General features: G+C 40.4%; 1 pseudogene; it reads left to right on the forward strand.

Annotated features, from left to right (window-relative positions):
• The first annotated feature begins 6,727 nt into the window (after positions 1-6,727).
• Positions 6,728-9,201, forward strand: LOC114204732 (non-receptor tyrosine-protein kinase TYK2-like; annotated as a pseudogene).
• The last annotated feature ends 1,517 nt before the right edge of the window (positions 9,202-10,718 follow it).

Consider the following 10,718-nt stretch of genomic DNA (forward strand, 5'->3'; position numbering starts at 1 on the left):
AATTTGAAATTTAGATAGAGGGGCGCTGGGGTGCCTCAGTTAAGCATACACTCTTGATTTTAGCTCAGGTCATGATCTTGGAGTCTTAAAAAGGAGCCCCATGTTGGGCTCCATGCTCAGCACAGAGTCTGCTTGGAATTCTCTCTCTCCCTCTGCCCCTCCCTTGCTCCACCCCCCTGCTTACACACACTCTCTCTAGATAAATAAATATATATTTTTTAAAGGTAGACAAAAGCACCTATTTAGCCTAAGATGAAGTAATAAAGTTTTAGTTATGGAGTTGCAGACACCAGTATGCTGGGTATTTTGAAGAGCTGAAATTTTTTCTATAATAAGCAAGGATTGGCCTGGATTCCTGATATGTGATAAAAGGCACTTGTACTGACTCTGCATGAAATTTTTATAATGGATGAATCTGGAGAATTGTAACACTAATGACACCCAATGATATATGCATCCCTAGATCCATGCCCTGGGGGCCTCAGCATGTGACATAATGTCACCATTTGGAAGTTTAAAGATGTAAGGCAAGCTGGGACTTGAAAAATACTTGGAAATTGGGACATGCCCTTTTTTTGTTGCCTTTTGAATCTGATCACCATATAAAGATTCTTGGGTCAGTTCCCTAAAAACATGCAGCCAGTAGCAAAATCACCAGTATTATAAGAAAGACTATCATGACCACCTAGCCCAAGGTGAGTCTTCTGATAATTTCCATCTCATGAGTGACCACAGGAAATCATTTAAAGAACCAACCAGCTGCGCCCAGACCAAATTGTTGACCCATAGAATTGTGAGGAAATAAAATGTTGTAATCCACTACATTTTAGAGGAGTTTGTGATGTAGCAATATATTGCAAAGACTTACATTTGGATAGATTGAGTCACAAGTCCAATATGACTATTGTGGAATAAATGTAATACTAAGTAGTATCTGCATATCACTTTATACATAACACATCTTCACAGTAATTGTTTTATTTGACCCCATTACCTTCTAAATTCTTACTGCATTTTTTTTTGTTGCTGTTCATCTGTTTCTTGCCACAACATAGTCCTAAATAACTAAGTACAGTGTATGACAAAGATAGAAAAAGCACTCAGTGGACCACTCAGCAGAATCACAGATATGTGCCAAGCTTCAATAAAATACATTTATCATTTTTGGCAATAATTAGAAATATTTTGGCAAATAATTTGCAGGATACTGTTTGAGTTTATTGGTAATAAAAGAAAAACTGAATGTTTTATGATACAGACTAAAGATATTTACATATGTCAACACTCAAATATTTGATAAATTAGCTCTTAGCTATTGCGGTAAGCTGAAAACTATCCCCCCGCCAAAGATATTCATAGACTAATCTATGGTACCTGTGAATATTATTTTATTTGTAAAAAAGCTTTTTTTTTAAGATTTTATTTATTTACTTGACACAGAAAGAGAGAGGGAGAGAGCAGGCACAAGCGGGGGGAAGCAGCAGAGGGAGAGGGAGAATCAGGCTCTCCGCTGAGCAGGGAGGCCGATGTGGGGCTGATCCAGGACCCTGGGATCATGACCTGAGCTGAAGGAAGCCACTTAACCGACTGAGCCACCCAGGAGACCCAAAAAAGCTTTTACAGATACAATTAAGCTAAGGATCTTAATATGGGGAGAGATCCCTAAATTCAATGACATGTATCCTTAGAAAAGAGAGGTAGTTGGAGATCTGAAAAACACAGAGGAGAAGGCCATGTGAAGACAGAGTGAGTGAGGTTTGAAGATACCAGCCTTGAAGACTGGAATGATATGGCCAGCCACATGCAAAGAAATCAGGCAGCAACCACAGAATTGGGAAGAGGAAAGGAAAAAATTCTCTTCCAGTGCTTCTTTAGGGAGTGTCTAGACCTTAATTTTGGAGAAGGGAAATTAGTGTTGGACTTCTGGCCCCAGTAACTATGAATGTAAATTTCTGTTGTTTAAATCTACCAATTACGGGCAATTTGTTATAGTAACTATAGAAAACTAGTGGAGTTGTATTCTAATAAAACTGTTCATCAAATTTGGAATTATCTTTCAAATTTACTTTTAAAAATTTCCAAAATGAACACAACTAATGGCTCATTCAGGTAAGTAAACAACATCTTGTGACCATAAAATGTTAATAACCTGGATTATTCACTATTGTTTCAGCATCTATATAGAAAATGTATTTGATGTCTTAGATTCCATTTCAATGCCTATCAATAATAAATTCTGAGTAGGAGACACATACAGAGTGGTGAGTCCAGTGCCAGGTCAATTATAGCCATGATATTATTACTATAGATTTTCAGTAGTATTTTTTTAGCGTGATGGAAAGCAAAAATAAAATGGAAAGTTTTCATTGGGTAATTGACATATTTTATTTATATTTGGAAATTTTACTCTGGCTGGTATAAGGAAAATATTATATTATAAGGAAAGAGTAGAATCAGGGGAAAAAATTAGATTGTTACTGTATACCAGGTAAGGATGATTACATTTAATGAATATACCATGAGTAGTATTTGTCGACAGGTTTTGAAAATATGCGTGATTTCTGGCTTGGGGCTATTAATAAAGACAATACTTAAAAACCTATTTGTGTTCTCTGTTTTCATTTGTCTTGGGTTAATAACCAGAAATGGAAATGGTAAGTCATAGGGTAAGAGCATGTTTAGTTTTATAAGAAACTGTCAAATTTCCAAGGTTTTATACTATTTTACAATCCTAATACTCTCCCTTCTTTGAGATTTCAATTAAAAAATTAATAATCACCATATTTTTGTCACACAGCTCATACAAGTTCTGTCATTTTTTTTTCAGTTTCAACTTTTTTTATTTCTGTACATCAGTTTGGATGCTCACTCTCTGATTTCAAGTTTATTGATCTTTACTATTTTTAGTTATTCACTGTTTATTGTGTTTCAAGTTTTCATTAGGGCCTATATCTGCTCTCAAGAAACTTCAGCGAATTTTTAAATTATTTAATAAATTAAATTATTCACTGGGAATTTCATTTATTCATAGTTTCCATTTCCTAATTGAATTATTCTATTTTTAATTTCTATATTTTTAAAAAATTAAAGCCTGATCACATTTTAATATTCTTTTTATATACTAATTGCACCATATTTGTCATTTATGGACCTTTTCCTATCATCTGGTCTATCTCCTGGTTATAAATCAAATTTTCTTGCATTTTTAAAACTTTGGTAATTCTGATTGTCTGTGGAACCTAATGAATACCACATTTTTTACGTCTAGATTTTGTAGTCTTCCTTAAAAAATGTTGTGTTTTATTCCATTATGCATTTATTTGGAGACGTCACATATTTTCGATGCTCGTGTTTACAGACTGTTACGACAGGTAAATTGCCTTTACTTCAAGACTAGAATAGTATACTACTAACCTAGGTTATTTCAGGGGTCTCTACTGAATAACTATGGTGTTCCTAAGTGTCTCTTAATTTTGACTGGGTAGAATTCAATGCCTTATGTGAGCTCCCCTGGTTGTACAACTGAGAATTACCCAATAATGATCCCTGGCCTAGTTTTGTGAAGTCTTAATCTTTGCATATACAGTTTTGTGTTGTGGTAAAACCTGATTGGAAGTCTTTTTTAGATTCCTGGAAGTCTTTTCCTCTCAACTGCCTTTCCTCTGGTACCTTGGATTACACAAAGTTCACCCTATTTCCATTCTCTGACTTCTGAATTCCTCTTTACTATGTTCCAGTTCCAAAAGTGCCTCTAAGCAGAAAACCTGGATGATGCAGGAGTTTACCTCATTTTGTTCTCCTTCCAGCAGGGATCACAGTCTTGCTTCTTCTTCTTTTTTTTCCCCATGTGTCTGAAAATAGTTATTTCTTGCATTTTGTCTTGGTTATAGTGGTTTATGGTAGGGGGGCTCATCTGGTACCAGGTACTCTATTGAGGCTGAAATAACAAATCTCTGACCTAATGTTTTTGAACAAGTAATGAAGAATGGATCCTGTGCATGGGGAAGGGGGTTAGCCTTAAATAGGATCCAGAAAGTCTAACCCAGAAACCTTGAACACTTACAAAACAAACATATAATATTTTCTTATAATCTTCCTCTGCTGTCTTGTTTTGTTTTTTCAGAGGTGGGGGCTGGGAGGGTCTCCTACTATTTTTTTTCTTTTTAAATACTTCATTTATTTATTTATGAGAGACAGAGGGAGAGAGAGAGAGAAAGAGAGAAGCAGAGGGAGAAGCAGGCTCCCAAGGAGCAGGGAGCCCGATGCGGGACTCGATCCCAGGACCCTGGGATCATGACCTGAGCCAAAGGCAGATGCTTAACCATCTGAGCCACCCAGGCGCCCTCTCATACTATTTCTTACCACAAGCCTTCTAACGGCAATGCTAATCTCCTTTTTTGCCTTCCCTTTCAAATCCAATATCAAATTGTGTAGCCATCTATGTTCTTAACATATCTGCCCCTTTCTCTGCTTTTCATTGTAACTGTTTTAGGAAGCTCTCATTACATCTTGACTAGTTTATATATAATAAACTCTAAATTTATCACTTGCTTTATTATTATACTAACAAAAAGCATGGCTAGAATGTAATGACTTAAAAGAATATATTAGTCTGCTCAGGCTGCCATAACAAAAAGCCACAGACTAAGTGGCTTAAAAAACAGAAATTAATTTTCTCACAGTTCTGGAGGCTACAAGTCCAGTCAGTTTAGTTCTTGGTAGGGACTCTCTTCCTGGCTCACAATTCTAGTTCTGTCCTTACATGGCCTTTCCTCAGGGCCTGTGTGGATGGGATGGTGGGAGGTGTGGGAAGAGCCAGCTCTCTGGTGTGCCATCTTATAAAGAGACTAACTTGTCAGATCAGGGCCCCACCTTTAAGATCTAATTTAACGTTAGTCACTTCCTTAGTACCCCTCTCCAAATACACCACACTGGAGATAAGTTTTGTGAAGTGGTACAACATGTGAATTTTGCGAGGGCGTGGGGACCATAATCAGTCTCTAATAGACTACTACTAAAATTAAATTTATAGCACCATTAAAAGTATCATTTTAAAAACTAATATTAAAAGTTAAGACTTTCAATAACAGCTGTACATATGAAAAGCAAAATCCAAAGTTTCTTCCAATCTGTTCTATGGTATTTCTTTACAGTTTTGTTCATTGGTTGGTGGCATAACAAATCATCTCTTCCTATAGATTTAGGGCACGATAGCATACTTCCTTTCACTTTGCAAATCTATCTATTAGATACACACATATTTACAGAGATACAAAGACATATAATATAAAATTATAGGTATATTATATTAGTTATATATTATAGATACCTAATATGTAAAATCTATGTCTCTATATACCACTACCAGAATAATAAACTGATTAGGCTATAACTTTCAGATAACATTGGGAGAGGTAGAAATCAAACTATCTTTCCACGTTTACAAAACAAAGCCTTATAAATTGACATTCATAATCAGAATTATTTCTACATGTTTCTTGTTACCTGAGCTCTGTGATAGATTAATACTCAATGAATGTGATGGACTTCATTTGAGTTCTACATAATTTATCATTGCCTAAAAATTCAAGGATATGACAGAAGAAAATGCTGAGAATATAAAAAATAAGCATGTGCTTATCAGGCATGGGTCTTATTCAGTATACCAGGAGAAATTTTATAGAACAGAATTATATGTATCGCATAGCATTTTTTTTCAATAAAAATGTGTAAAATAGAGAAAGAAAAACATTAAGGAACTTAGAACAGTATCTCATGGAATATATTAAATTCTAACCATCAGTTTAAGAAACTACAAAACTAGAAAAAAGTACAGAAAATAATAATGAATATATTATTAGTACAAATTTTCATGAAATTTTATGTTAATTTCCTCATAATGTATTAGAATAAGGACGGCAGAAGTTAAGAAAACAATCATGATTAATCAGAATTTATCCAAGAAGTAATAAATTTCACAGATAATTTTGTATTTTACAATTTTATTTCCACTTAAATCATTTGTGATAATTATAAAATCACACACTATATATGTAGATACTGATATTTTTCATAAAGTGGTAATAATGCGATTTTACACAGGTAGGAGTATGGGCCCCCAAAACATGTATTCCTTAAAATATATATATATATATATGTAAAATATATACATATATATAATATAAGAGAGTAAGAGAGAATTCACTTGTTAAGAAATGCAACTGATGCTAATTAAATGTGTTCTATGCACAAAAGAAACTGATTACCAAACTTTCATTTATTCTTGGTAAAACACTGATGAATTATTTAGCTGAGAGCATTATATGAAGTGTTACACATTACAAACTAATACTATCCCATTAGTATGTTTTAAATTCTGATCATTGTTTCCAAATGCTGATTCTCTTTTTCTTTTTATCCCCCATCAAGTTATTAAAACCAAATCAGGAGGGTGGTGGCTGCCAGCGACTGTGGGGCAGGGTCTGGGATTGGAGCCTGAGCCCCGGGGAAATGTGCTGTGCTGAGTGTGTAACATGCAGAACTGCATAGAGATGTCACGAGCCTCTTTTCCATGCAATGCTCTCAGCAGCTCTATTTTCCAGTGGGAAACTTGAGGCCCATTGTGACTAAGTGACTTGCCTGAGTTGACACTGGGAGAGCCCTCTGGTCTGTTTGGCCACACCTATCTGCCTGGTGATTGTGAGAAACCAAGCCAGCAGTCATGAGGATGCCTCTGTGCCACCAGGGTGCCGCCACCAGGGACAGCAGGCCCAATGGGGATGGAGCTCAGCCTGTGGCCACCAGGGGAGGCCTGACGGTACTTCCGCACTGGGCTGGCCGTCAGAGGGGACCCCTCGGTCACCTTCAGCGAGGCCACACTAACCTCAGAGGAGGTCTGCATCCACATCACACACAAAGTCAACATCACTCCACGCTGCTCCAATCTCTGTTGTCTGCAGTGCCCAGGCCCAGGTCTGGTTGCCTGTGATCACATCTTAGAGGTCTGGGAGATGAGAGCCTGACAGTGGCACTTCCACATGAGGTTTTTTTTCCTGGAACTGGCACGGCATGAATCCTCAGGACACGCTATGTCTGGCTGTGGGGCCACAGAGGCCAAGTCTTCTTCAGAACACACAGAGCAGGGGTGCTGCTCCTGAACCCAGCCTCCTTTGAGTACCTCTTTGAGCAGGGCAAGCATGAATTCATGAATGACTTTGGCATTCCTGCGAGAGCTATTGCACAAAGAGGAGAGCCACCATCTTAAGGACCAGAGCATGGGCATGACATTTGATGCACCTCTGCCACCTTGCTCTCTGCAATGGTGTCCGCCTGGAGAAGGTGGCCAAGGAGATTAGCTTCAAAGACTGCATCCCACCCTCCTTCAGGCGGCAGATCTGGCCACATGATGTGTAGACACCACTGCGCTGGTGGAGCATCTCCTGCACTCTGTTTGTGCGGGCCCTCCAACCAAGACTTGTCCCCCAGCAGGTCATCATGGTCAAGTACCTGCTGCACTCGAGCAGGCGGCACCCTGCATTTCAGGGTGCCACCTGGAGCATCTAGGCCGGGTTGCTGGGGGAGCCCTGCTATATCCAGGATAGTGGGTGGGCCCTTCCAGAGCCTGGGCTGGAGTTGGCCACTGGATCCCCCGCTTGTGCGGTGCTAGTGACAGGTACTGGTGGCATCCACGGGCAGCCAGGACAGGCAGAGGGTCCCAGTGATGATGGCAGCCCCAGGAATCCCCATGCCGGCCCATCTGGGAAGAAAACCGAGGCCCAAGAGGTAGGCGACCAGCCAGCGGACAGGCCTCAGGAAGCACCATGGGCCTACTGCTATGACTTCCGGGATATCACCCATGTGGTACCGAAAGAACCCTGCATCAACATCCACGGTCAGGACAAGTGGTTGGAGCTGACTCTGCCTTCCTGGGCTGTGGCCCTGTCCTTTGTATGGCTGGTGGATGGCTATTTCCGCCTGACAGCCGACTGGAGCCACTGCCTTAAGGGCTGGTGATGAGCACCCAGGCTCATCCCCGGAGCCCTGCCAGAGCCTTTCATGCTGCCCGAGCTACAGCCCAAGGATGGCCTCTACTTCATCCACTGGAGCACCATGCACCTGAGCCGCTTCACCCTTACAGTGGCCCAGCGTGTCCGGGCCACCAGCACACAGCACTTGCACCTGTGTCAATTTCCCACTGAGTGGCAGGATGGGTCCTCCACTATGGAGGGCTGGGACCAGTCCTTCCCCAGCGTGCGGGAGCTGCGAGCCACCCTGCAGGGCTGCTTGCTGTGGGCAGTTCACAGCTGTTTCTTCCCGCACTGCTGCTGCCTGCCATGGCCAGGAGAGATCTCCAAACTCATCATCATGTGGGGGCCTTAGGCCAGCACTAGGCCACCCAACCTCAGCCAGCTCAGCCACCTCACCGGGTCTGCCAGGATGATATCACCCAGCTGTCCCACTTGGGCCAAAGCACGAGGAACAATGTGTATGAGGGCATCTTACAAGTGGGGGACAGAGGGACCAAGGAGGGAACGACAGATGGTGGGGATCCCCCTACATCCAGTGGGGGCCCATGGGCAGGAGCTATGATTGGTACTCAGGGTTGTCACCAGGACATCGCCTTGGCCTTCTACAAGAGAGCCAGCCTTGTGAGCCAAATCTCCCACCTGCACCTGGCCTTGGTGCATGGCATCTGCATGCACAGCTCTGAGAACATTCTGGTGACACAGTATGTGGAGCATGGGCCTCTGGATGTGTGGCTGAGGTGGGAGAGGGGCCTGGAAGGTGGCAGTGGCCCAGCAGCTGGCCAGCACCCTCAGCTACCTGGGCGGGTAGAGCAGATCCCCTGGACAGCCCCCAAGTGCCTGGCAGTGCCAACAGCCTAACCACCGCAGCCAATAAATGGAGCTTTGGTGACACCCTCCTGGAGATCTACTTCAATAAAGAGGTGCCTCTGCAGGGCTATGCCCCTTGGAGAAACAGTGCTTCTATCGGAAGCAGCATGGGCTTCCTCGGCCCTCATGCCCAGAGCTGGCCCCGCTCACCAGCCAGGGTCTGACCTGTGAACCAGCTCAGTCGTCCTCCTTCTGCACCGTCCTGCAAGACCTCACTGGGCTGCAGCCCCAGAGTGAGCCCCACCCCATTCCTGGGGCCCCTGCTTATGCCAGCACCGTGTACCTGAGCTTTCTGCACAGTGACTGAGCATGTGTGCCGGTTTCTAATTCACTTAGGGGCATACAGATGCCTTCTTCTTATTTGCATTCTTTGGACAAATTAGACCCTTGCAATTTTTTTGCTTTTGTTTTTTCTCTTGATGAAATATGCCTTATCCTATCAAATAAATAAATAAATAAATAAAAGCAAGTCAGGAGTAAGATGTCTAAATGAAGGCCAGTACATCTGGAGAAACAGCACAGATATGTTAGATAAGAAAGACTTTGAGCTTTCATTAAAATTCTAAATTTTATCTAAGCTCCTACATAACAAAATACCTAGTCAAATTTAAATATCTATTAGAGTTATCTAAATTAAAAATTTAGACAATGTACTCAAAATGAGTAGCTACAATACAAAAGAAACATTCATATATAGATTATTGGATTATTGGATGTGTCACTTTTTTACATAATAGAAATGTTTTATAGTTACAGCTCTTCTTTGTTGATACTGACATCAAATTGGTTGTAAAAAATTGTTTCTTGACATACATACTATCCTTCTGTCCACCAGGATTGATTTAAACATAAACTTTAAAAGAGATGACAAAAATATTTTCATTTTAGTTGCTATTAAGCAAATGCTGAATATATTTCCTTGTACTATTTTTATATTACTTATATATAGATGCACACACATACATCTGTTCTTTTGGTAATTATATATGGTAATGTCACATTCAGAAGTGTCTATTATTTAAAGAGGAATAGCTGTTTTCTTCATACTGTCATATAACATTACTCATGTATATATATATATATATATATGATACTTTGCAAAAACAGGCAGTGTCACAGAGATTATAAGTTCATTTTCCTACCTCGTATCCATCTCCTCTTAGGAAATCGCTGTGCTTTGCTTGTGAACTACTCCTTCCAAAGGCTCGGCACGCTGGTTCAGTTGTTGCTGACCACATCATATTTGTTTGATGACCAGGCCATCCAGCTGTTACTGACTGGTGAGATCACATTCCCATGCAGATTTCTGGAAGGTGGGGAACAGACTAAAGCCATGAACAAAACTAATTTAAGATTTTTGTTCAAATTAAAAAAAAATGTACTCGGGTTTTATGTGGTATGATCTTGGAAGCAACTTTCAGCGATGGGGTCACAATGGAGGATGAGATTCCCTGCTCACAGAACCAATTAAGAAAAGCCACACAGAGAGATAAAGAAGCGGAGTTGAATCTTGATGCCATTTTCAGAGTCTCTAGACTTACCAGGAGCTAGTGATGCCTGTGGATTATGTATTTTAAGAGCCCATGAATTTCCTATTTGGCTAAAAAGATTATGGATCGGGTTTTTAGGAGTTTTCTATAGATGAAGAAATTTTAGATTAACCAAGGTAAATGATTTGTCCTTTGTCAAATAGTGACAGAGTTTATAACTAAACTTTTGTCTTTTTAGAGCTTTCTCAGTTCATGATTCTAAATATTAGTTTTAATTACATTAATAGATCAATGTTATATATGCAAATGCTAATGTCACCTCTATAATAAACTA

This window comes from Eumetopias jubatus, unplaced genomic scaffold (genome assembly GCF_037043125.1).
Source record: "Eumetopias jubatus isolate StellerSeaLion01/CBP00866 unplaced genomic scaffold, mEumJub1_p1.0 scaffold_5, whole genome shotgun sequence".
Classification (NCBI taxonomy): domain Eukaryota; kingdom Metazoa; phylum Chordata; class Mammalia; order Carnivora; family Otariidae; genus Eumetopias; species Eumetopias jubatus.